This window comes from Microcaecilia unicolor, chromosome 7 (assembly GCF_901765095.1).
Source record: "Microcaecilia unicolor chromosome 7, aMicUni1.1, whole genome shotgun sequence".
In the NCBI taxonomy this organism is placed as follows: domain Eukaryota; kingdom Metazoa; phylum Chordata; class Amphibia; order Gymnophiona; family Siphonopidae; genus Microcaecilia; species Microcaecilia unicolor.
The window spans coordinates 301,407,009-301,431,345 of record NC_044037.1 but is presented as its reverse complement, the minus strand read 5'-3'; the positions used below and the strand labels follow the sequence as shown (position 1 = coordinate 301,431,345).

The 24,337-nt window shown below is 45.9% G+C and overlaps 1 long non-coding RNA gene across 1 annotated transcript in view; it reads left to right on the top strand.

Moving 5' to 3' along the window:
- The first annotated feature begins 2,207 nt into the window (after window positions 1-2,207).
- The window catches only part of LOC115473761, a 1,161,257-nt gene continuing 1,139,127 nt past the window's right edge, over window positions 2,208-24,337 (top strand). The window contains exon 1 of the long non-coding RNA XR_003942740.1: window positions 2,208-2,267. This is a non-coding gene — a long non-coding RNA (uncharacterized LOC115473761). The remainder of the gene's footprint in view (window positions 2,268-24,337) is intronic.

Sequence of the window (24,337 nt, the reverse complement as noted above, 5' to 3'; positions counted from 1 at the left end):
AGCCCTCCAACCCCCCCAAAACCCACTGTACCCACATGTAAGTGCCCCCCTTCATCCCTAAGGGCTATGGTAGTGGTGTACAGTTGTGGGAAGTGGGTTTTGGGGGGGGGGGGATTTGGTGGGCTCAGCACACAAAGTAAGGGAGGTATGCACCTGGGAGCAATTTTTGAAGTCCACTGCAGTGCTCCCTAGGGTGACCGGTTGGTGTCTGGCATGTCATGGGGACCAGTGCACTACAAATGCTGGCCCCTCCCACGACCAAATGCCTTGGATTTGGCCGGGTTTGAGATGGCCGGCCTTGGTTTCCATTATCAGCGAAAACCGATGCCGGCCATCTCAAACACGGCCATCTCTGACATTTGGCCGCCAACCGTATTATCGAAATGAAAGATGGCCGGCCACCTTTTTTGATAATACGGTTCGGGACTGCTCTTTGCGGCGCAGGTCATATAGATGTGTGTTTATATGTTTCAGGATGCCTTTTTTCCACAACATATGTTTTAAAGCTACACAGAATAAAATTTAGTTAAATTATTTGGAGCTTAAAATGTAAAGAGCATTTAGAATATGGCAGAATGTGGCTCTCGGTAATACGGCTTTTTGTTAAAGTGATTCTCCAGTTCAGCCTGGTGGTTTAGGGGGCACGTACTGTGCATTGCCATGCAAAAGGTCCCTGATTTGATCCACAAGTTAGGTCTTACAGGCTGTGGGTAAGCTGGGGCTGGGGATGCTGCAGAGGTAGGGTGATAACAGATGGCCAGATTCGGGTTGATGATGACAGTGCTCTGAAAGGAGCCATGGAATAATGTCTTTGGCCCAGGATTGTAACGCTAATTATCTTTGGATTTATATAAAATATTGAAAACCTTTCTGGGTATTTTATTTATTTATTCAGATTTATTTACCGTCTTTTTGAAGGAATTTACTCATGGTGGTGTACAGCAAGAATAAGTCAAACATAAGCAATAGACAACTACAGCAGTAAAAATATTCAAACAACAATACAAAGTATGGCATGGTAGACTACTTGCAATGTCAACACAATACGTAATAGAACATTTTAATAGACAGCAAAGTGTATAAGCAAAGATGGAACATATAGACAGGTAAGAGAGTAAGAGGAGTTAGAAAATAAGGTGACTAATTTACCGAAAGGTGCATATGAGGATAGAGAGATGGTTAAATATTGTCTCAGCTAGGGTAGGAGTGGATAAACATGTCCCACTGCAGTATGTGCAGCCCGAATCACTCCTTGTGTGTGTGAGTGAGACTAAGAAGTTAGTTATTTCTTCCAGTAAAGCCTGGTTGAAAAAACAAGCTTTCACCTGCTTCCTGAAGTAGAGGTAGTCTTGTATTAAGCGCAGCCTTTCAGGCACTGCATTCCAGAGTGTGGGGGCTACTCCGGAGAAGGCTCGCTTGCGGACATCACATCCTGTAATGTCTTTTTGCAAAAGAATGTTCATTGATGATACAAAGGGACAGGAGGAAACTATTGAACCAAAATAATGTGGTTCCCTTGGAATTGTAAAATGACTACCTTGTGGCCTGGTTAGCAGAGTGATACTGAGATAAATACATTGAGCGGTTGTTTGGTTTGATACCATTGGATGACATGATTAGTGGTGGATAACACTGGTAGTTATTAAGTGTATTAAGTTATTTAGGGTTGAATTACAATACTGTCGAATATCTTAGATGGTTTTTAGGTATGTATTGTGATACCAGTGGATACCATGGTTGTGTGTACCAATGTTAGATACCCAGAGTTCCCTCCCCTTTCCCACCTACATGTTATGAAAGGGCTTTAAATTGTTTATGGAGTCTGTTAGAAATCTGCTGACTTTGATGGATGCTCACAAACATTTGTTTTTTTTTTTTTTTTGTTGCATGTGTATCCCACATTTTCCCACTTATTTGCAGGCTCAATGTGGCTTACATTGTTCCGTCATGGCGATCGCCATTTCCAGAGTGAGAAATACAAAATGGTATTGCATTAAAGTTCATAAGTGACAAGAGAGTTAATCAGTTAAGTAGAGAGAGTTCAAATCCGGAGTGTGAAATAAAGTACATCACATCAACTGTATAGTTTTGCAAGTATTAGTTTCAAAAGGCAGAATGAAGGCTGAAGAGTAGGGTTGCTAACTAGATCCAATTCATCCGACAGGGTTGATCCAGTCCTGGCCTTACCCCAGTGCATGCAGGGTAGTCTTGCTTTTCTTAGGGAATCCAATGGGGGAATCAGAATCACAAGCCTCTGCATGCAATGGGTGAAGGCAGGGGTAGGCAACTCCGGCCCTCGAGAGCCGCAGGCAGGTCAGGTCTGTCAGGATATCCACAATGAATATGCAGGAGATAGATTTGCATACCATGGAGGCAGTGTATGCAAATCAAGTTCATGCATATTCATTGTGGATATCCTGAAAACCTGACCTGCCTGCGGCTCTCGAGGACCGGAGTTGCCTACCCCTGGGTTAAGGCCAGGACTGGATTAACCCTGTCGGGCGAATCTGGATCTAGCTGGCAACCCAGTGAGAAGTGGTTGAAATTCCTTCAGATTTCAGTAGGTGTTGCATCTGTTGGAAGTAAGTTGCTCCTCAGTGGCCCCTGCATGGGGAGCTGAGCAGTAGGAGCGTCCTGTGCAGTAGAAGGCCAGGGCTCCCTGTTCAAGGCCACTGGCTAAGCCACAAAAAGCCTCAGTTTTCATATGAGGTAGACCACACAGAAGCACAGATTGGGGGACATTTTATAATAGGGTGCCTTCAAAAAGTTTGAAAAACGGGTCTACTTTAAGCCTATTCCACAGAAGCGACTTCAATGCCATTATTCACCATTTCTTTTTAAGCTGCCAGCCATTATCAGCATCATTCTACAACTCTAATAACAATTTGTGTCCAATATTCAATCAACCACCCTAAAACTTGTGCACAATAGAATATATATTTCAAACAGTATTAGTACTTAGAAATATAGAGTCTTACATAAGAACATAAGAGTAGCCATACTGGGTCAGACCAATGGTCCATCTAGCCCAGTATCCTGTTTTCCAAACAGTGGCCAAGCCAGGTCACAAGTACCAGGCAGAAACCCAAATTGAGACAACATTCCATGTAGAACCCCAAAGAGTAGCAAGATTCTGGAATCCTACAGTGACAAAATTCCATGCAGAAACTCAGAGTAGCAACATTCCATGTAGAACCCCAAAGAATAGAAAGATTCCAGAATCCTAAAGAGTGACAAGATTTATTTATTTATTTTGTTTTTGTTACATTTGTACCCCACGCTTTCCCACTCATGGCAGGCTCAATGCGGCTTACATATTATATACAGGTACTTATTTGTACCCGGGGCAGTGGAGGGAAGATTTCCATGCAGAATCTCAAAGAGTAGCAACATTCCATGTAGAACCCCAAAGAATACCAAGATTCCAGAATCCTAAGGAGTGACAAGATTCCATGCAGAATCTGAGTAGCAACATTCCATACTACAAATCCCAGGGCAAGCAGTCACTTCCCATGTCTGCCTCAATAGCAGACTATGGACTTTTCCTCCAGGAATTTGTCCAGACCTTTTCTGAACTCAGATATGTTTTACAGCTCAAAACTCTCACATGTGAATAACTTTGAGAAGAAGCCGCTATGATCGTGTTTTGAGCTTAATATGTTCTGATTCAGGGGAAAGACCTTCCTAATAAGGAAGTAACCAGAACAATCTCCAATCCATAAGCTCATTCTCTGAGTCCAAGAACTCTCTGTGACCAAAATCCTGGCATTGAGGCATCTTAAATACTCAACACTGTTAGCATATTGATCAATCAGCTGGCCCATTCAAATCAAAGTTAGCCCATCACACTTATCATCGAGAGTCACTGGTTTAATTGTGACTAAAGTGCAATTTAATAGTACACCCTTAAATTCAAAATGTGATGTCAATCGCCACCCAAATCATGTTAGCGGACTCTGTGGGTCATTCCTGCCCATACTACGGAAGAAACGTCCAGAATGCAGATCCTCATCCTGCTTAGCGTTCACCACGAAAACAACAAAAATATAGCCGAAGGTACCCCCTGGAAAAAAATCAAGTAAGAAAAAGAAAGCAAAAAAAGGGGAACAACCACAAAAGGTATTTATTAAAAGCTAATCAACTCAAGACAAACGTTGTGATAAGACTCGACGCTGTCCTGCGTTTCAGCACCGTGCACCTGCCTCAGGAGTCTAAATACTTCTGCAAAAATGAAATCTACACAATAAAAACAAATGCAAATATGATGGACTAACAATGTAAATATAAATATATAAACAAACAATATAATGCAGTTACAAAAAATATAATACATGATCTTGAAAATCACAGCATGAACAATGAATGATACATCAATAGTAATCCATAAAATTGAAGACATGGGAATATGACAACAGGCTTGTTGAAGAAAATTCTCTGTTGACATTATAAGTAACATACTATTTCCAATATTTACTAAGTGGTGCTATGGGCGCTTTTAGCGTTTTTAATGCGTGTAAATGGTGTACTTGCATTAAACGCTAATGCGTCCATAGAAATGTATAGGCACGTTAGTGTTTAACATACCTTAAATTTACAGGTGTGTTAAAAATGCTAACGCACCTTAGTAAACATACCCCTATCAGGTGAATTTTCGAAAGAGAAGGGCGCCCATCTTCCGACACTAATCGGGAGATGGGCGTCCTTCTTGCAAGGTCGCCCAAATCGGCATAATCGAAAGCCGATTTTGGACGCCCTCAACTGCTTTCCGTCGTGGGGACGACCAAAGTTCATGGGGGCATGTCGGTAGTGTAGTGAAGGCGGGACTGTGGCGTGCTTAGGAGATGGGTGTCCTTGGCCGATAATGGAAAAAAGAAGGGCGTCCCTGACGAACACTTGGGCGACTTTACTTGGTCCATTTTTTTTCACGACCAAGCATTAAAAAGGTGCCCGAACTGACCAGATGACCACCGGAGGGAAATGGGGATGACCTCCCTTTACTCCCCCAGTGGTCACTAATCCCCTCTCACCCTCAAAAAAAATCTTTAAAAATACTTTTTGCCAGCCTCTATGCCAGCCTCAAATGCCATACTCAGGTCCATCGCTGCAGTATGCAGTTTTAGTGGGTGTAGTGTACTTCAGGCAGGCGGACCCAGGCCCATCCCCCCCCCTACCTGTTACACTTGTGGTGGTAAATGTGAGCCCTCCAAAACCCACCACAAACCCACTGTACCCACATGTAGGTGCCCCCCTTCATCCCTAAGGGCTATGGTAGTGGTGTACAGTTGTGGGTTTTGGGGGGCTCAGCACCCAAGGTAAGGGAACTATGCACCTGGGACCTTTTTCTGAAGTCCACTGCAGTGCCTCCTAGGGTGCCCGATTGATGTCCTGGCATGTCAGGGGGACCAGTGCAATACGAATGCTGGCTCCTCCCATGACCAAATGGCTTGGATTTGGTCGTTTTTGAGATGGGCGTCCTCGGTTTCCATTATGGCCGAAAACCGGGGAAGACCATCTCTAAGGTCAACCATCTCAACATTTAGGTTGACCATCTCTAAGGTCGACCTAAATGTTGAGATTTGGGCGTCCCCGATCGTACTATCGAAATGAAAGATGGACGTCCATCTTGTTCCGATAATACAGGTTGCCCCACCCCTTTACGGGGCCGTCCTGCGAGGACGCCCTCATGAAAACCTGGGCGCCCCGTTCGATTATGCCGCTCCACGTCTGTTATTTGAATATCTTTCACTGCTGCAATTGTCTGTTGCTTGTGCCCAAATTAATCTTGCAGTATTCTGGCTTGTGTGAATTTCTTTACAAAAGGTGGTAAATAAATAAGAACAAGCTGGTGGTCCTCTCAGCTCCAAATCATGGCCACAGCAGCTGCTGTAACCCATTTGGATGTGGATACCATTTGTAAAGCAACTTGGTCCTTACTTTAGATATTTACATCACATTATTGCTTGGACCAGTCCAAAATCAGAGACAGTGTATTTGGTCCAGCTGTGCTGCCCAATCTGTCTCTGTGATGTTGCAACTGTCACAACTTTTGGGTGTGCAGACTTCTCTTGGGCAATGAAGAATAAATGAGAAACTGAGCAGCCCTGAACTTAGGAGTCACTTACTTGGGTGTCTGACTCAGTTCTGCTCGTCAGTGTGAAAATGCACTGTTGCTCACTTGTAGCAGGTGTGTTTTGTGGACTGCTGGATTAATCAGGCACAAAACCCAGTCCCTCCTATCTCCCAAGAGTTGCGCTCTTTCTTTGAGCTATAAAACTGTTTTAGGAGCTGAGGAGACCAATACAATAAGTTGCAAGATCCGAGACAACATGGTTTTAACAAAGGTAAATAGTGAATTCTTTGACTGGGTGACCAGAGAATTGAATCATGGACGTGCTATGGACGTAATCTATTTAGATTTCAGCAAAGCTTTTGACACGGTTCCCCACAGGAGGCTCTTGAATAAACTTGACAGGCTAAAGATAGGAACCGAAGTGGTGAACTGGATTAGGAACTGGTTGACGGACAGACGTCAGAGGGTTAATGAAATTCGCTCAAATGAGGGAAAGGTGAGTAGTGGAGTGCCTCTGGGATCGGTGCTGGGGCCGATTCTGTTCAATATATTTGTGAGTGACATTGCCGAAGAGTTAGAAGGTAAAGTTTGCCTTTTTGCGGATGATACTAAGATTTGTAACAGAGTGGACACCCGGGAGGGAGTGGAAAACATGAAAAAGGATCTGCAGAAGCTAGAAGAATGGTCTAAGGTTTGGCAATTAAAATTCAATGTGAATAATGCAAAGTGATGCACACAGAGAGTAGAAATCCACGGGAGATGTATGTGTTAGGCGGTGAGAGTCTGATATGTACAGACAGGGAGAGGGATCTTGGGGTGATAGTATCTGAGGATCTGAAGGCGAGGAAACAGTGTGACAAGGTGGTGGCCGTAGCTAGAAGGTTACTAGGCTGTATAGAGAGAGGTGTGACCACCAGAAGAAAGGAGGTGTTGATGCCCCTGTATAAGTCGTTGGTGAGGCCCCACCTGGAGTATTGTGTTCAGTTTTGGAGGCCATATCTTGCTAAGGATGTAAAAAGAATTGAAGCGGTGCAAAGAAAAGCTACGAGAATGGTATGGGATTTGCGTTACAAGACGTATGAGGAGAGACTTGCGGACCTGAACATGTATACCCTGGAGGAAAGGAGGAACAGGGGTGATATGATACAGACGTTCAAATATTTGAAAGGTATTAATCCGCAAACGAACCTTTTCCGGAGATGGGAAGGCGGTAGAACGAGAGGGCATGAAATGAGATTGAAGGAGGGCAGACTCAAGAAGAATGTCAGGAAGTATTTTTTCACAGAGAGGGTGGTGGATGCTTGGAATGCCCTCCCGCGGGAGGTGGTGGAGATGAAAACGGTAACAGAATTCAAAAATGCGTGGGATAAACATAAAGGAATCCTGTTCAGAAGGAAGGGATCCTCAGAAGCTTAGTGGAGATTGGGTGGTAGAGCCGGGGCTGGTGGTTGGGATGAGGGGCTAGTGCTGGGCAGACTTCTACGGTCTGTGACATGAAAATGGCAGATATTTTTTTTTTTTGCATTTGTACCCCGCGCTTTCCCACTCATGGCAGGCTCAGTGTGGCAGGCAACGGAGGGTTAAGTGACTTGCCCAGAGTCACAAGGAGCTGCTTGTGCTGGGAATTGAACTCAGTTCCACAGGACCAAAGTCCACCACCCTAACCACTAGGCCACTCCTCCACTCCTCCAATCAACGTCAGGTATATATATAAAGCAGCACATATGAGTTTATCTTGTTGGGAAGACCGGATGGATTGGATAGGTCTTTCTCTGCCATCATCTACCCTGTGTTACATATGCGCAGAACTTTTCACTCACCTGTGTGCGTATAAATCCTGCTAGGGCTGTAGAAAGCATCTGTTACAGGCAAGCAACGTAGGTTGTTCTCCCTCCTCTGTACTTGTCCAAGGCTTTGTTGATTTCAAATTCTGGCCTTTTCTGTTCCACACCACCACCAACCTTTGCATAAAGAAATATTCCCTTAGATTAAGAACATAAGCATTGCCATACTGGGACAGACCAAAGATCCATCAAGCCCAGCCACTGTTTGGAAAACAGGATACTGGGCTAGATGGACGATTGGGCTGACCCAGTATGGCTACTCTTATGTACTTACTACTACTTGACATTTCTAAAGCGCTACTAGGGTTACGCAGCGCTGTACAATTTAACATAGAAGGACAGTCCCTGCTCAAAGGAGCTTACAATCTAAAGGACAAATGTACAGTCAGTCAAATAGGGGCAGTCTAGATTTCCTGAAAGGTGTAAAGGTTAGGTGCCGAAAGCAACATTGAAGAGGTGGGCTTTGAGCAAGGATTTGAAGATGGGTAGGGAGGGGGCTTGGCGTAAGGGCTCAGGAAGTTGATTCCAAGCATAGGGTGAGGCGAGGCAGAATGAGAGGAGCCTGGAGTTGGAGGTGGTGGAGAAGGGTACTGAGAGGAGGGATTTGTCCTGTGAGCGGAGGTTACGGGCGGGAACGTAAGGGGAAATGAGGGTAGAGAGGTAATGTCTTCAATTTCCAAGGCTACTATTAGGGTTCCCCAGACTAGAGAACCCCCTTCATTTCCTTCACTGGCTCACTTTGGAGCAGGAACCCAGAATGTTTTTATTGCTACTGCAAGGAAGGCGCATGGAGACATCCCTGCTACATGTACTTAAACGCCCTATGCTTATAGTACAAATCTCTAAGCAGGGGGCAGACTCTAAACTGATGTAGATTAAATACATTCTGTACAAATCATAAAAGTAGCATAGTGCTATATTTAATATCCATGGATGCAGATTGAAAGCCTCTTCTTTACCTCCCTGTGGTTCGCTTTACATTTCTGTGATTTGTGTTTCGCCTCTTCTGCAGGCAGTTCAGATGGCAGGAATGTGCTCCCAGCCTTCCCCAGCCCCCAAAGGAGGCTGACTGTATGTTTCTCAAAATGCCTGAGATTCCTATTCTGGTTGCTCTGCCGGCTCACAGGTCTTTCTGTTCATCCTGTTCTTTCTCCCTGAAGAGGTGCAGCCAGTGCCCAGTCAGAAAGCAGTTCAGGATTAGAACCCCCTTGTCCTCACGAACCAACGTCCCTGTTGGGTTGCCCTGGTTCCTGTGTTAGCAACAGCATGAAATTTCATTTGAAGGTTAAGCTGTTTATGAACTGAGTACTCCCTTGCCTATAGGTTTGGGAAGTTCGAGGCACACCCTAAACTGTGCTAGGCTCTCTTTCCATTGCAGGATGTTGGCTGGGGTTTGGCGGGAAGCCCAGGCTGCTCGGATTGGCTTCCAGTTGCAGTCACTACAGTTCTCTTTCCTTCTTTTGGAAACAGGAAGGAAGCGACGAGTTGCAGGAGTGCAACAAGTGACACCCGCTGATAATGGGAAAAAGGGCTGGAGAGGTTATTGGTGCACACTGTGTCCGTCTATCCATCTGACTAGCTCCCTCTCTATTTGGGTTTGCATGTGGATCTGTTTCTCTCTCTGTCTGTCTCATGATCTGTCCATCTATCTGTCTGGCTGTGCTTTATTGAGCAATGCTGCATTGGATAGCATGATTTATTTATATACTAGTAAAAAAAGGCCCGTTTCTGACTCAAATGAAACGGGCGCTAGCAAGGTTTTCCTCGGAGTGTGTATGTTTGAGAGAGTGTATGTGAGAGTGACTGTGTGTGAGAGAGAGAGTGAATGTGCAAGTGTGTGTGTGAGAGAGAGTGAGTCTGGGTGCGAGTGTGTCTGTGAGAGAGAGTGCATGTGTGAGAATGAGAGTGTGTGCAAGTGCGTATGTGAGACACAGTGTGAGAGAGAGAGAGTGTGTGTGACAGAGATACCTCCCCCCCCCCCTCTCTAGTGTCAGGCCCCCCTCCCTCTTTCTCTCTCTGGTGTCTGAGCATTACTGTGCAGGACCCTGAGCTCTGGCTGTGCTTCAAGGAACTGACCAATCCTATTTAACAGAATGCTCCTCCAACATTCTGAAGCCGAGAAACTTCGTGTGGTTGGTCACTTCTGCTTGTGACGAACCCGGAAGTACGTGATGTCAATTCAGGAGATGGATACAGAGAGCAGGAATGCCTCAGCCATGCAGTCAGCTTCAGAATGTTGGAGGTGCCTTTTATTATATAGGAAAGGAACTGACCAATCCTATTTAATAGAATGCACCTCCAACATTCTGAAGCCGAGAAACCTCGTGTGGTTGGTCACTTCTGCTTGTGACGAACCCGGAAGTACGTGATGTCAATTCAGGAGATGGATACAGAGAGCAGGAATGCCTCAGCCATGCAGTCAGCTTCAGAATGTTGGAGGTGCGTTTTATTATATAGGATTTGAGAAAACACCAAGCAGTGTACAAATGAGGTTTCATTACTGTCTTGTTATGTGCAAAATTAATCTATTTGGAGACATTGTCCCCAAAGATAGTATTAAAATGATGTATACGAAAAGTGACCTAAGATAAAAACAATAGATAAATAGTTATAACTTTTCTGTCGGTCAGCTTTTTGTATTTCATGTCGTTCCTTACTAAAATCTTTTACTACATTTGGGAGTCAGATTAGCACAGGAAAATCTGGAGTCAGCTGCAGTGGTACAGGATAGAACAGTTTAATATATCAGGTTCCTCTGTATCTGAGTTAGATTCAGGAAATTTCCCCGGCCTCGCAATTTACCCATGTGTTACCAGCGTAATGCAGCAAGAGTAGAAAAGAGAATTAAGAGAGACAGCCATCCATCACCGGGGCCCAGATGCTGAAGTACCGCCCGATCAGCGCTGCAGCACAGCTCCGTAACGCTCAGGGCTAATGACATGCAAATTTAGGTGCAATGTCAGCGCTGAGCATTAGGGAGCTGTTTCCAGTTATGCGGGATCTTACCCTCCTCTCACCTACCAACACCCATTCTGATAGAATATCAATGAAATGCTTTGATGTCCCCATGCATACCTCCTACCCACCCCCACCCTCCCACCCTGTCAGACTGTCAAAGTAATACCTGGGCATGTGCTGAAGAGCTGTTCATTAAACATTGCTGAAGTCCAATTCTGAAAAGCCCTGACCTGTCAAACAGCCCTGGTGGTCCACTGGACCCCAGGCCCCCACCCCCTGAAGACATGAGGGCCTGGAGGTCCGGTGGAACCCCCCTCCCGCCGAAGTCTGGCTACGCCCCTGCATAAGGGCCTGGTCTAGTGGAACCCTAGACCCCCCCAGCCCCACAAACACCTAACCCCCCTCCAAAAAATAAATAAAACCTGGTGGTCCAGTGGAACCTTTGTCCAGCCCCCCCCCCCCAAGGTTTAGCCCTAGTGGGCTAGCTGTCCCCCCCTACCTTGAAGGAGGAGGGACTAGGACTCCCTCCTTCCTCCTTCAAGGTACGGAGGGCTACTTGCCCACTAGAACTAGCCTTCAGAGGGGGGCAGACAAAGGCCCCACTGGACTTCCAGGTTTTATTTATTTTTTGAGGGGGGGGGTAGGTGTTTGTGGGGCTGGGGGGGTCTAGGGTTCCACTAGACCAGGCCCTTATGCAGGGGCGTAGCCAGACTTCGGCGGGAGGGGGGTCCAGAGCTCGAGGTGAGGGGCACATTTTAGCCCCCCCCCCCGGTGCCGCCAACCCCCCCTGCCATTGCCGACATCCACACTCCCCGCCATTGCTGCCCCTGCCCCCCCACCAGCTTTGCCCCCCGCCGCCGACCCTCTCGATCCCCCCTCCCGCCGCCAACCCGCCGTCGCCTGCCTTTGCTGGTGGGAGACCCCAACCCCCGCCAGCCGAGGTTCTCTTCTCGCAAAAGGAAGCCTATTGCAAGAAGAAGAGGACCTCAGCTGACGGGGGGTTGGGGTCCCCCACCAGCAAAGGCAGGCAACGGTGGGTTGGCGGGGGGAGGGGGGGTCGAGGGGGTCATTGGCAGGGGGGTCCAGGGCCAAATCTATGGGGGCCCGGGCCCCACATAGCTACGCCACTGCCCTTAAGTCTTCAGAGAGGCGGGGAAGGGGAGCTTTTTTTTTTTTTTTTTGAAAGGGTCTCCTCATTGCTCTCCAGTGCCCTGGCAAACCCTAACGCCAGCTCTGAACTGGCATAGGGTTTGCTGCGGGAGGAATGCCCTTGTTTGTTGCGCTGCCCGCTGAGCATTGGGACGGAATAGGTAATGACCCGTTCAGCATGCATTTGTATGCTCATTGTGTTCGGAGCTGACGAGCTCGTTATTTCGTGCGCTCGCTGGCTTTGAACATTCAGCGGTAGCAAAGGCGGGCAGTAGTTGGCACTTATGGCCTTGGTGCCCACATTTGCTTCTGAGCATCAGGGCACAGACGAGGTATCTACAGCCTAAATCTGTCTCTCTGCAGTATCTGCCTCAGGTGTGCCTCTGTCTGGACAGTACTTGTCCACTACACACAGTGCGTTTTTCCTAGCGAAAAAGGTGCCGGTACTCAAATGCCAGGCCACCCTTCAGGGGTGGGGTGATCACGGAGGGACCCACCTCACAATAGCCAGGCCCCCTGCAACCAGTCACAAAATCTATGACAAGGCAGAATAGAGCCTGAGTTCTTTCATTAAAACTTGGGGTCCATGGGTCATTTTTAGCAGACAATGGAAAAGGTGCCGGTACTCAGTTCCCCCAAGTACCCCCTCAAAAAAAAAAAAGCCCTGACTACATGTATCTGTCTTCAATATCTGCCGCTGTCCCTCTCTGTATCTGTCTATCGTATCTCTTTGTCTCTCACTTGCTACTCCTTTGTCCATACACACAGATGGTTTCTCCACCACACACAGCAGAGCTTACACCAGTGGGTTAGAAACGGCACTTTTATGCAGGAGGATGTGGGACACTGAAACCCACCTGATGGCACCTCCTAAAGCGAAGGCCTAGCGACCAGGAATAATTCCAGGAGGCGAAGACATTAACTGTGGCCAGCAGGAGAAGCCAAGCCAAGTCCCTCTTATCAGAGATATCAGGTGTGCGGCTGCTCTGTGCTTACTTTCCGATCTCTCACCGCTGAGGAAAAGGCTATTTAGGTCTCCAACAATGACGGCTTCCTTTCCCTGGGCTGGTGATTTGGCAGCAGGAAATCACAGGAGGAGCCCCGCAGACCAGGCTTCAATCAGCGCCTGCAGTAAGGTGCTTAGAATATCAGATCTACAGTTATGGAGAAGTATCAGACAGTAATAATACTCATAACCTGGTCGTTACGCACTGCACTGTACAAGACAATCAACAGGATTATAAAGTATGAACTGAAGAGCTTACAACTGATGGCTGAGCACAGAGAGGTGACTGAGTGAAAGTTAAGCATTTTCTAGATTGATCTTGTTTCCATTTGGAACAAAAGTACCATCATCGAAAGAGACACAATCACATCTCTTTTAACATTCAGGTCCCTGCAAACAGTCAGATAAAACCAGGACTGGCTCAGACTGTTCTTTTTGACATGGGGTCTGCAGATGTCCCTCTGGCAGAAATTTGGCATAAAAACAGAGAGGCCAGGCCAGAAAGCTAATGATTTTCTTAAGGACAGACTAGTTCAAAGTGCCTACAGTGGTTCAACTGGTTCCTGATCTGACCCTGAATTATTTAAGCACAGGGTTGAGAAGAATAATGATTCCCCAAATAAAGTCAGGTGGCTTTGGGGTTTAGTTCATCAGCATTTGAGATTATTTCACTCCCTGATATCTGCTAATAGAGGGTAACATAGTAACATAGTAGATGACAGCAGAAAAAGACCTGCACGGTCCATCCAGTCTGCCCAACAAGATAAACTCATATGTGCTACTTTTTGTGTATACCTTACCTTGATTTGTACCTGTCCTTTTCAGGGTACAGACCGTGTAAGTCTGCCCAGCACTATCCCCGCCTCCCAACCACCAGCCCCTCCTCCCAACCACCGGCTCTGGCACAGACCGTATAAGTCTGCCCAGCACTATCCCCACCTCCCAACCACCAGCCCCGCCTCCCACCACCGGCTCTGGCACAGACCGTATAAGTCTGCCCAGCACTATCCCTGCCCCCCACCTCCGGCTGTGGCACAGACCGTATAAGTCTGCCCAGCACTATCCCCGCCTCCCACCACCGGCTCTGGCACAGACCGTATAAGTCTGCCCAGCACTATCCCCGCCTCCCAACCACCAGCCCCGCCTCCCACCACCGGCTCTGGCACAGACCGTATAAGTCTGCCCAGCACTATCCCCGCCTCCCAACCACCAGCCCCGCCTCCCACCACCGGCTCTGGCACAGACCGTATAAGTCTGCCCAGCACTATCCCCGCCTCCCAACCACCAGCCCCGCCTCCCAACACCGGCTCTGGCACAGACCGTATAAGTCTGTGGGTAAAACAAGTACCTTTCAAAAACTCATCGTTCTTTAAGAATTGGCTCAGTGGCACTGCTGAATAAGACCTGGGTTCAGTTGTCAGGCTGGGCTTCTGCTCCTTGGACTGGCTAGGGCAGAGGTCAGGAGTCTCGGTCATGAATGAAGTGGTGACACCTGGTGACCAGATTTGGAATCCGTATCAACTAGATTTCAGAGGGAGCTGCGGTCTGTGATCCCTGACTGAGGACTTCTGCTGTGATGGCTGGGCTGAGTTGAGAGGGGGATATAAAACAGGGGGAAACAACTCCCCCCCCTCCAGTAGTTACAATTGAAGGACCATGCTGCCACAGTCCAATACAAAAAAATACCAAACAAAAAAATAAAGGTTTCATACTCGACTTCCATATATGAGAACAAAAAAGACAGAGCTGTAACAGTTGAAATGGAAAAAAAAAAGTCGAGAAATTTCCGAGGGCTATCATTCCTTTTCTGGGACTGATCTAGAAACTAACTGGATAGAGTTGGTCCAGATTGCAGCTGCGAAAATGCTCAGTGGTCTTCATCCTTAAGCATATGGGGACAGAGTTAAAGATCTAAACATGTAGGACAGGTATTTAAAAGTACTTATACACATACCCCTTAATTACTACTAGTACTTATCATTTGTATAGCGCTACTAGACGTACGCAGCGCTGTACACTTGAACATGAAGAGACAGTCCCTGCTCCACAGAGCTTACAATCTAATTAGGACAGACAAACAGGACAAATAAGGGATAAGGACAAAGAGTAGCAAGATTCCGGAATCCCAAAGAGGATGAAGATTCCGTGCAGAATCCCAAAGAGTAGCAAGATTCCGTGTAGAACCCCATAGAGTAGCAAGATTCCGGAATCCCAAAGACTACTACTTATCATTTCTATAGCGCTACTAGACGTACGCAGCGCTGTACACTTGAACATGAAGAGACAGTCCCTGCTCGACAGAGCTTACAATCTAATTAGGACAGACAAACAGGACAAATAAGGGATACGGACAAAGAGTAGCAAGATTCCGGAATCCCAAAGAGTAGCAAGATTCTGTGCAGAATCCCAAAGAGTAGCAAGATTCCGGAATCCCAAAGAGTAGCAAGATTCTGTGCAGAATCCCAAAGAGTAGCAAGATTCCGGAATCCCAAAGACTACTACTACTACTTATCATTTCTATGGTGCTACTAGACGTACGCAGCACTGTACACTTGAACATGAAGAGACACTCCCTGCTCGACAGAGCTTACAATCTAATTAAGACAGACAAACAGGACAAACAAGAGATAAGGGTATATTAAGGTGAGGATGATACAATAAGGGTTCTGTACAAGTGAATAAGGGTTAGGAGTTAAAAGCAGCATCAAAAAGGTGGGCTTTTAGCTTAGATTTGAAGACGGCCAGAGATGGAGCTTGACGTACCTTCTCAGGAAGTCTATTCCAGACATATGGTGCAGCAAGATAAAAGGAACGGAGTCTGGAGTTAGCAGTGGAGGAGAAGGGTGCAGATAAGAGAGATTTACCCAGTGAACGGAGTTCCCGGGGAGGAATGTAGGGAGAGATGAGAGTGGAGAGGTACTGAGGAGCTGCAGAGTGAATGCACTTATAGGTCAATAAGAGGAGTTTGAACTGTATGCGGAAATGGATAGGAAGCCAGTGAAGTGACTTGAGGAGAGGGCTAATATGAGCATAACGACCCTGGCGGAATATTAGTCGTGCAGCAGAATTTTGAACAGATTGAAGAGAGATGGCTAAGTGGGAGACCTGTGAGAAGCAAGTTGCAATAGTCTAAGCGAGAGGTGATTAATTCTGTAAAAGTCATCAAAAATTGCGCATCCAATTTTCCTCCAGACTCTATATAGTGTGCTTAGATTTAGGCGCCAAAATCGGGGCGGATTCTCTAATACCTCATGCAACTTAATTGGCTTAACAATATATACATAGTATATTCAGGTCCTTATTTGTACCTGGGGCAATGGAGTGTTAAGTGACTTGCCTAGAGTCACAAGGAGCTGCAGTGGGAATCAAACCCAGTTCCTCTGGTTCTCAAGCCACTGCACTAACCATGAAGCTACTGCTCCACTCGGGTGGAGACAGAATGAGTCCACCAACTTTATAAGAGACACACTGACATGGTTTAAAGAAATCCACTCTAGATTTTACATTTAGCCAAAGGTAAAGGTCATGCATTTGATATACCACGTTTCTTTGGTACAACCAGTTACATATTATATATTCAGGTACTTTCTCTGTCCCCAGCGGGACAATAGTCTAAGTGTTTGGGGTTCTTTTTTCATACCGGGGGCAATGGAGGATTAAGTAACTTGTCCAGGGTCACAAGAAGCCACAGTGGGAATCAAATCCAGTCCCCCTGGTTCTCTGTGTTTTGAGTCCCTTTGTTTCTGGCTTTGCTCCAACCAGGAAAAGGAAACTCAAGAACATGGTACAGCGGTAATGGGTCATGCGTTTGATACACTGCTTTTCTGTGGTACATCCAAAGTGGAACCTTTTTTTAGTGAGGCCGTCACACAAGTATTGAAAAGAGCAGTAGCAGTAAGTTTGAGAGATTGAAATCATACCCAACAAAACCCACTTGGAGCTATGCAGCCCCATTTCAGATAGAATATAGAAATCAGAATTGAGACATCGAGGCTGGGACGTGTGAAATTCCAGTAGTGTTTTAGAAAAGGATCTGAACCAGACGGTAACCGAACCCAAAAGTCCCACGAGAGAAAAAGGCAGCGACCAAAAAGTGGGAAACGAATGAAGGCTGGACAAACCTCAAGATCAACAGAAAAAAGTTTATTATGTCAAGAAATAAAAGACGATGCACAATAGCATGAAAGAAATACTCAAGACTCGACATGGCACTGTGTTTCGGCACAGATGTGCCTGCCTCAAATTAGGAGTAAAAATAAGATTGTGCGGTTGAGTGGAAGTGATGGAGTGGTCTTTAAAAAGACCATGCATGCATGAATGATGCACTATTCAGAATACTAGTATAATGCCCGATTCTCCTTAGAAAAGGATCTGCCAGCCTAGAACCTTTTCGATTTGATTCGATTTGTCCTTTGTATACTGCCATCTCTCCCTAAGGATTCGTAGCAGTTATCCTGCTCAATTTAGGGGAAGTGTAAACAGGAATTATACATTACATCACACGGTAGTCCATAACCAGTGAAAACAATCCTTTGTATTTCAACATATTACCAGGAAATTATCGCTAAAATAAGAATGTCTTCAAAACTTTCCTAAAAGATAAATAAGAAGGTAGATTTCTAATTTCCTGAGGGAGCTCATTCCGAATTTTTGCACCCTGAAATGGGAATGGGATATCCTATTTGTAAAGTGTGTAAGAAGCGATTACTGTGCCCAGAAGAGAGAAGTGTCAGTAAATCCACCACATCTTCAGAATGTAATGCCCCAGTTACGTACCCTACATAAGTACATAAGTATTGCCATATTGGGAAAGACCAAAGGTCCATCAAGTCCAGCATCCTGTTTCCAACAGTGGCCAATCCAGGTCACAAATCCTCAGCAAGATCCCAAAAATGTACAAAACATTTTATACTGCTTATCCCAGAAATAGTGGATTTTCCCCAAGTCCATTTAATAACGGTCTATGGACTTTTCCTTTAGGAAGCCGTCCAAACCTTTTTAAAACTCCGCTAAGCTAACCGCCTTTACCACATTCTCTGGCAACGAATTCCAGAGTTTAATTACACGTTGAGTGAAGAAACATTTTCTCCAATTTGTTTTAAATTTACTACATTGTAGCTTCATCGCATGCCCCTAGTCCTAGTATTTTTGGAAAGCGTGAACAGACACTTCACATCTACCCGTTCAACTCGACTCATTATTTTATAGACCTCTATCATATCTCCCCTCAGCTGCCTTTTCTCCAAGCTGAAGAGCCATACCCTGGAAAGAACAATTTTACAATTATCAATGTTTAAACCAGCCATTCCCAACTAAGTCCTTGGGGGCACATCTAGTCCCATTGGGTTTTCAGGATATCTACAATGAATATGCACGAGATAGATTTACATGCACTGCCTTAATTGCATGCAAATCTAAGTCATGAATATTCATTGTGGATATCCTGAAAACCCAATGGGACTAGATGTGCCCCCAAGGACTTAGTTGGGAATGGCTGGTTTAAAGCATCACTTGTAACCAAATCCCATTTATCATTCTATTGTCCACAAGTTCTAGCTTATCGTTGAGTATACCTTATGTTATATTACATACTCATAAAATGTTCTTAAGGACTGCCAAAGACCAAACTAGGTCTATATTGTGTCCACAAGCTGTTGATCATTGAATGTAATCTGTTCCATATATCACTTAGTGCTTTCCTTTAAGTTAACATTGTTCTTAGATCAACACCATTTTTAGATCAAATTATGCCACTTAGCTTATAGGCCAGCTTATTTTCGAAAGAGAAGGGCGCCCATCTTCTGACAGAAATCGGGAGATGGGTGCCCTTCTCTCAGGGCCGGCCAAATCGGCATAATTGAAAGCCGATTTTGGCCAGCCTCAACTGCTTTCCGTTGCAGGGATGGCCAAAGTTCAAGGGGGAGTGTCAGTAGTGTACCGAAGGCGGGACAGGGGCGTGGTTAAGAGATGGCTGTCCTCGGCCGATAATGGAAAAAAGAAGGGCGGCCCTGATGAGCATTTGGCCGACTTTACTTGGTCCCTTTTTGTTCACGATCAAGCCTGGAAAAGGTGGCCGAACTGACCAGATGACCACCGGAGGGAATCGGGGAATCACCTCCCCTTACTCCCCCAGTGGTCACCAACCCCTTCCCACCCCAAAAAAAAATTTAAGAACATTTTTTTTGCCAGCCTCTATGCCAGCCTCAAATGTCATACCCAGCTCCATCACACCACTATGCAAGTCCCTGGAGCAGTTTTTAGTAGGTACTGCAGTGGACTTCAGGCAGGCGGACCCAGGCCCATTCCCCCCTACCTGTTACACTTGTGGTGGTAAATGGGAGCCCTCCAAAGCCCACCCGAAATCCACTGTACCCACATCTAGGTGCCTCCTGTTACCCTTTAAGGGCTATGGTAGTGTTGTACAGTTGTGAGTTTTGGGGGGGTTGGGGGGGGGGGGGCTCAGCACACAAGTGAAGTCCACTGCAGTGCCCCCTAGGGTGGCTGGTTGGTGTCCTGGCATGTGAGGGGGACCAGTGCACTACAAATGCTGGCTCCTCCCACAACCAAATGGCTTGGATTTGGCCGGTTTTGAGATGGCTGCCCTTAGTTTCCATTATCGGCGAAAACCAATGGTGGCCATCTCTAAGGTCGACCCAAATGTTGAGATTTAGCCGTCCCCGACCGTATTATCGAAACGAAAGATGGCCGCCCATCTTGTTTCGATAATACGGTTGGGGACGCCACTTTACGGGGCCATCCTTAAAGATGGGCGCCCTTATAGATGGTTGCCCCCGTTCGATCATGCCCCTCAGGGGTCCTGTGTCCCGAAATGGACCATGTTTCGCTATCGCAGTCTCAAGGGACCCAACTTTAATAATCACTCTATCTTATGAGTTGGGAATGGCTGCTTTAACCATTGACACTTTGCAAATAGGATATCCCACTCTTATGAGGTCTATTCATGAGAATTGAGACATCGAGGCTGGGACACATGAAATTCCGGTGGTGTTTTAGAAAAGGATCTGCCAGCCTAGAGCCTTTTCGATTCCATTTGTTTTGTATAAGGCCATCTCCTCAGAATGTAATGCACCAGTTACGTACGGTGAAAACAACAATTTATGAAAACACTCAGAGGGACAGTCATAACCACAGATATGGCGGTAAGGGCTCCCACGGTAACCTGGCGATAACTGGGCAGTGCACGGCGATGCCTGATTACCACTGCGCTAACCATTTCCAGAGTTTTTCCACCCTGAAAATGGTGTGTGCTCCACTCGTAACTACTGCCGGCAACCGCGTTACTACTTCCGGCGGTAGTCCCGGATGAGCGAGCGGTAAACTTGCGTTGGGCTTACCGCCACTCTGTAAAAGGGCCCCAATCTGAGTTATGGGTAAAAGAGGTGAATTTGGCACTCTTAGCACTGCATGTTCCGGAGTCTCCAAACCCTCGCAGGGCAGAGGAGGACTTGAAAGAAAGGGGCAGCTAAAAGGCACAGTTAACTTCATTTTCTATGGTTTCAATAGTTAACAATGCAGTCCATTCTCTCTTTCTCTCACTCATTCCAAAGGTGCCCGTGAAAGCCAAAGATTTCACATGTCCTAACACGATGCCGTCTCTCAGGCCAGAGGTGCACTGGAGTTCTAAACATGACTCTACTGAATGGCAGAGTTAAATCAAAATAAATAAAGGCAAGATCCTTTTGAATACAGAATATTTATTTGGTTCTGAGGAGCAGTGAAGTCAGGGCCAGTTCTTAGCAATTGCGGGGCCCTGTGCAGACCGGTTCAATGCCCCTCCCCCACCCGCCTGCCCCACCCACACCCACTTGCGCCCGCCACCATAAGCCATAATGTATCAGTTTAAAAGGAGGTTTAGAGCTCTTGGAACCCCACCTCACCCCATACCTTGATATGCATCCACCACGTTTCAGTAGAGAGCAGCACAATTTTCATATCCCATCAGCTGCTGAGCCCGGAGCCTCCTCATTGCTGCAACCCGCCCTTGTGGAAGCAGGAAGTGACACGAAAAGGGGGCGGGACGTAGCAGCGAGGAGCCTCTGGGCTCGGCAGCTGACAAGATATGAAAATTGCTACCACTGCCTGATACTTTCTAGTGAAATGTGGATGCACATTAAGGTACGGAGCAGGGAGGTGTTCCGAAACAGGAGGACAGACGTGCCAGAGATGCGGGGCCCCTAGGAGTGCGAGGCCCCTGTGCGACCGCCCCTGTCGCCCCTGCCTGACCGGCCCTGAGTGAACTGCCATGCATTAAACATTCATACCACATGCATTGCATGTAAACTGCATATTTTAAACACTCTGTCTGTCTCTCTCTCTCTCTCTCACACACACACACATTGGGAAATGGTTTGGTTTGGGATGCAATACAACTGAGAAATAAATACCCCTTTCTGTGGGTGACATTATGCACCACTTTGAGCGATCATGTTTGTGATCAAGAAGTTACATTTTTAAATAAGTTAATAACATACCATTTACACACATATAACATTCTTTGCATGTATTATGATATGCTTTACATGTCATACTGTCCAGATCCTACCCATCAGAGATATCCTGAGACAATTACGGTTTTACAACTGTGGACCAAATTTTTAAAAAGTTGAAACTACGGGTGATGTAAGGGCTCACACCTAAAATATAGGTGCATATATGACCTGTTATGCTAGCATTCGGGAAAGAAAAATTGGAGTCTATTTTCTAGAATAAGCTGCAAATAGGCATCCATTAATACTGTTATCCTCCTACTGCTGGATTCTATGTCTCACGCCTGGCATTCTGTGCTTAAATCTAAGCGTATTCCATGACAATGCATGTAACTTAATTGGCTTAACGATCCAATCAGCATTAACAGCACTTAATGAGCACTAGTTGGCAATAATTAGAATTTACGTGCATAACTCGCTAAGTGTATGTAGTAATGAACTGCGCCTAAATTCAAACGTGCGCAGTTCAAAAGGGGCATGGCTGTAGGCAGGGAAATGGGCATTTCATGGGCGTTCCCAAATTTACATGCGTTGTTATAGAATATGGCCCAGTCCGTGTAAATCTAAGTGCAGGGATTTACGCCACATTTTTAGGCACTGGGATATCAATTAAAGCATATTCTAAGCGTATTCTATATGCCGTGCCTAAATCTTATAGAATATGCGTAGGCGAAAATTATTTCCTCATGGATAGAATCTTCCCCCCTAGTTGGCAATTTTATAAGCGACTTGAGTGTGTTTGGTACTTGGAAAACATACCCTCCAATATTGAGCCCTCAGCGGTCATTGGCTTTATTTTTTAAATGGCCCCTGCTGTGGGCAAAAAAAAAATCCAGACATTTAGTGACAGTATCCAGATAACGGCTATTGCTGAATATCAGGATAATAAGGTGAGGGTGGTGTTATAGAATTATTTATTTATTGCATTTGTACCCCACGTTTTCCTTCCTAGTGGTAGGTTCAGTGTGGCTTACAGTTATTAAAGGGAGTAGCAGTTTGTAGGTTCAAAGGCATAGATGGAAAAGATGAGACGCGTTTTCTTTAGGGGGATCAAATGTTCTGAGTCTTCCGGTGTGATTGAGTCAGGTCCAGTTTCATTTCTTCTTTCTTTTTTTCCATTCCTCTTGTAGCACTCAGCACATGAGATTGAGGACCAAGCTGTAGAAGCGTCATCATAGAGAACACAGATTAATTGGTTATCCATTAAGCCAGTTATGTAGACAAAGCAGTTGATTGGCACTCTTATGGAGCAGAGATGACCTACGTTTGTCAATAATAATTCATGCTTTGAGAATAAACTCTCACATGGATCTGCGGTAGCTGGAGTACAAAGATAACTTCTTGCCAATTTTGAGAGAGTTGGGTAATCGAAGCAGCATCTTCCCCACCAGTCTAAAACGTGAACTTCTCCAGTTGAAGTGGGCTTTACTTTGTAAAGTTCCAACTTGCCTACAAACTGTTCCTCACTTTCATCATAAGAGCTAGGCGGCAGACTGAATTTCGTTTTATTCGGTGGTTGTTTCTTGGGAGATTGAAGTGAAGGTCTAGGGCTTGAAGTTTCCACAGAAAGCAATTGTTTGATGGAAAGCTGAGTATGTTCCGTTCTGCTTGAGTAAGAAATGTCAACTTCTTGAACGCACATCCAAAGCACACGCTATGGACAAAAACGTAGCATTGAAACTTGGCTGGAGGCTGCTAATTTCTGCATAAAATTTCTCCTTAAAGCGAATTATGTATGCGGGATCATCATCAAGCATCAAATAGCAAATTGTAGGCAGAACAACTCTCCACTAAGGTTCTGTGCAAATTTGCATGGTTCGAGCACTTCACAAAGTTTTTCAATCTTCTTCCATTCTGCATTTAAGAGTGTAGGCGAGTTTTTATGCTCTGCCAAAGTTGACATTACTGGCTGCTTGTGTTTCAGCAGCCGTTCCAGTATGTCAAAGGTACTGTGCCATCTTGTTGGCACGTCTTGGATCAGCTGCTCTTCAGGCAATTCTTTTAATCTCTGCTGTTTATGAAGTTCAGAAGTGTTGGCAGAATGGTGTTTGACGTGACATACTATTCTTTCGACATTTGCAAAGAGCCACATCAATTCCAGCCTCTTGTAAAACAGCATTTACACAGTACTGCAGACTTTTTCTGTGTATTCTGTGGTGCCTTATCCAAAACAGGCTAAGGACTGGCTATTTTGGACTTCACTTACCTTGGAGGCTCAGTGTTCACTAAGACATGACCTCCATGACTGCCCTGCACTGTTCACTTAGCATTTGTTTTCAGTCTGGAGGGCCCAGACTATCCTGGACCTGTAATATTCATAGAACGGGTCTGGCTTTTTTTTAAATTGTTCCATTCTGTATCCTGATCATGTGGGCTGATGAGGGGATTCACTGTAGTGGGTTGAATCTTTTAAGGGGGGGTGTATTGGTGTATTGCTGTTCTTGGTTTGGGGTGAGATTGGGGACTTTGGAAAAGTAACACCTTCAAGGTGGTTACCGTGGTTCTGGGGGGGGGGGGGTTGTTGGGGAGGAGGAAAGGGCATAGAAGGGGAGGTCATTGGTTGGAATGGACATGGGGGATAATTTGGGGGGATTTATAGGGTTGGGTTCTGGCTATGCAAGGTCCTTTGCTACAGCGGTGGAACGAATTATATGTCTTGAGGAATGATGGGGGTTCCACTTGATTGATGCTGCTAACCTTTTTTTGGGGGGGAGGGGGCGGTTGTTGGGAAGCCCCTCTGGTTTACTGTTTAAGGTTCTTTGGTATTTCTGTCTTCCACAACCTCTTAAGATCTTAACTTGGA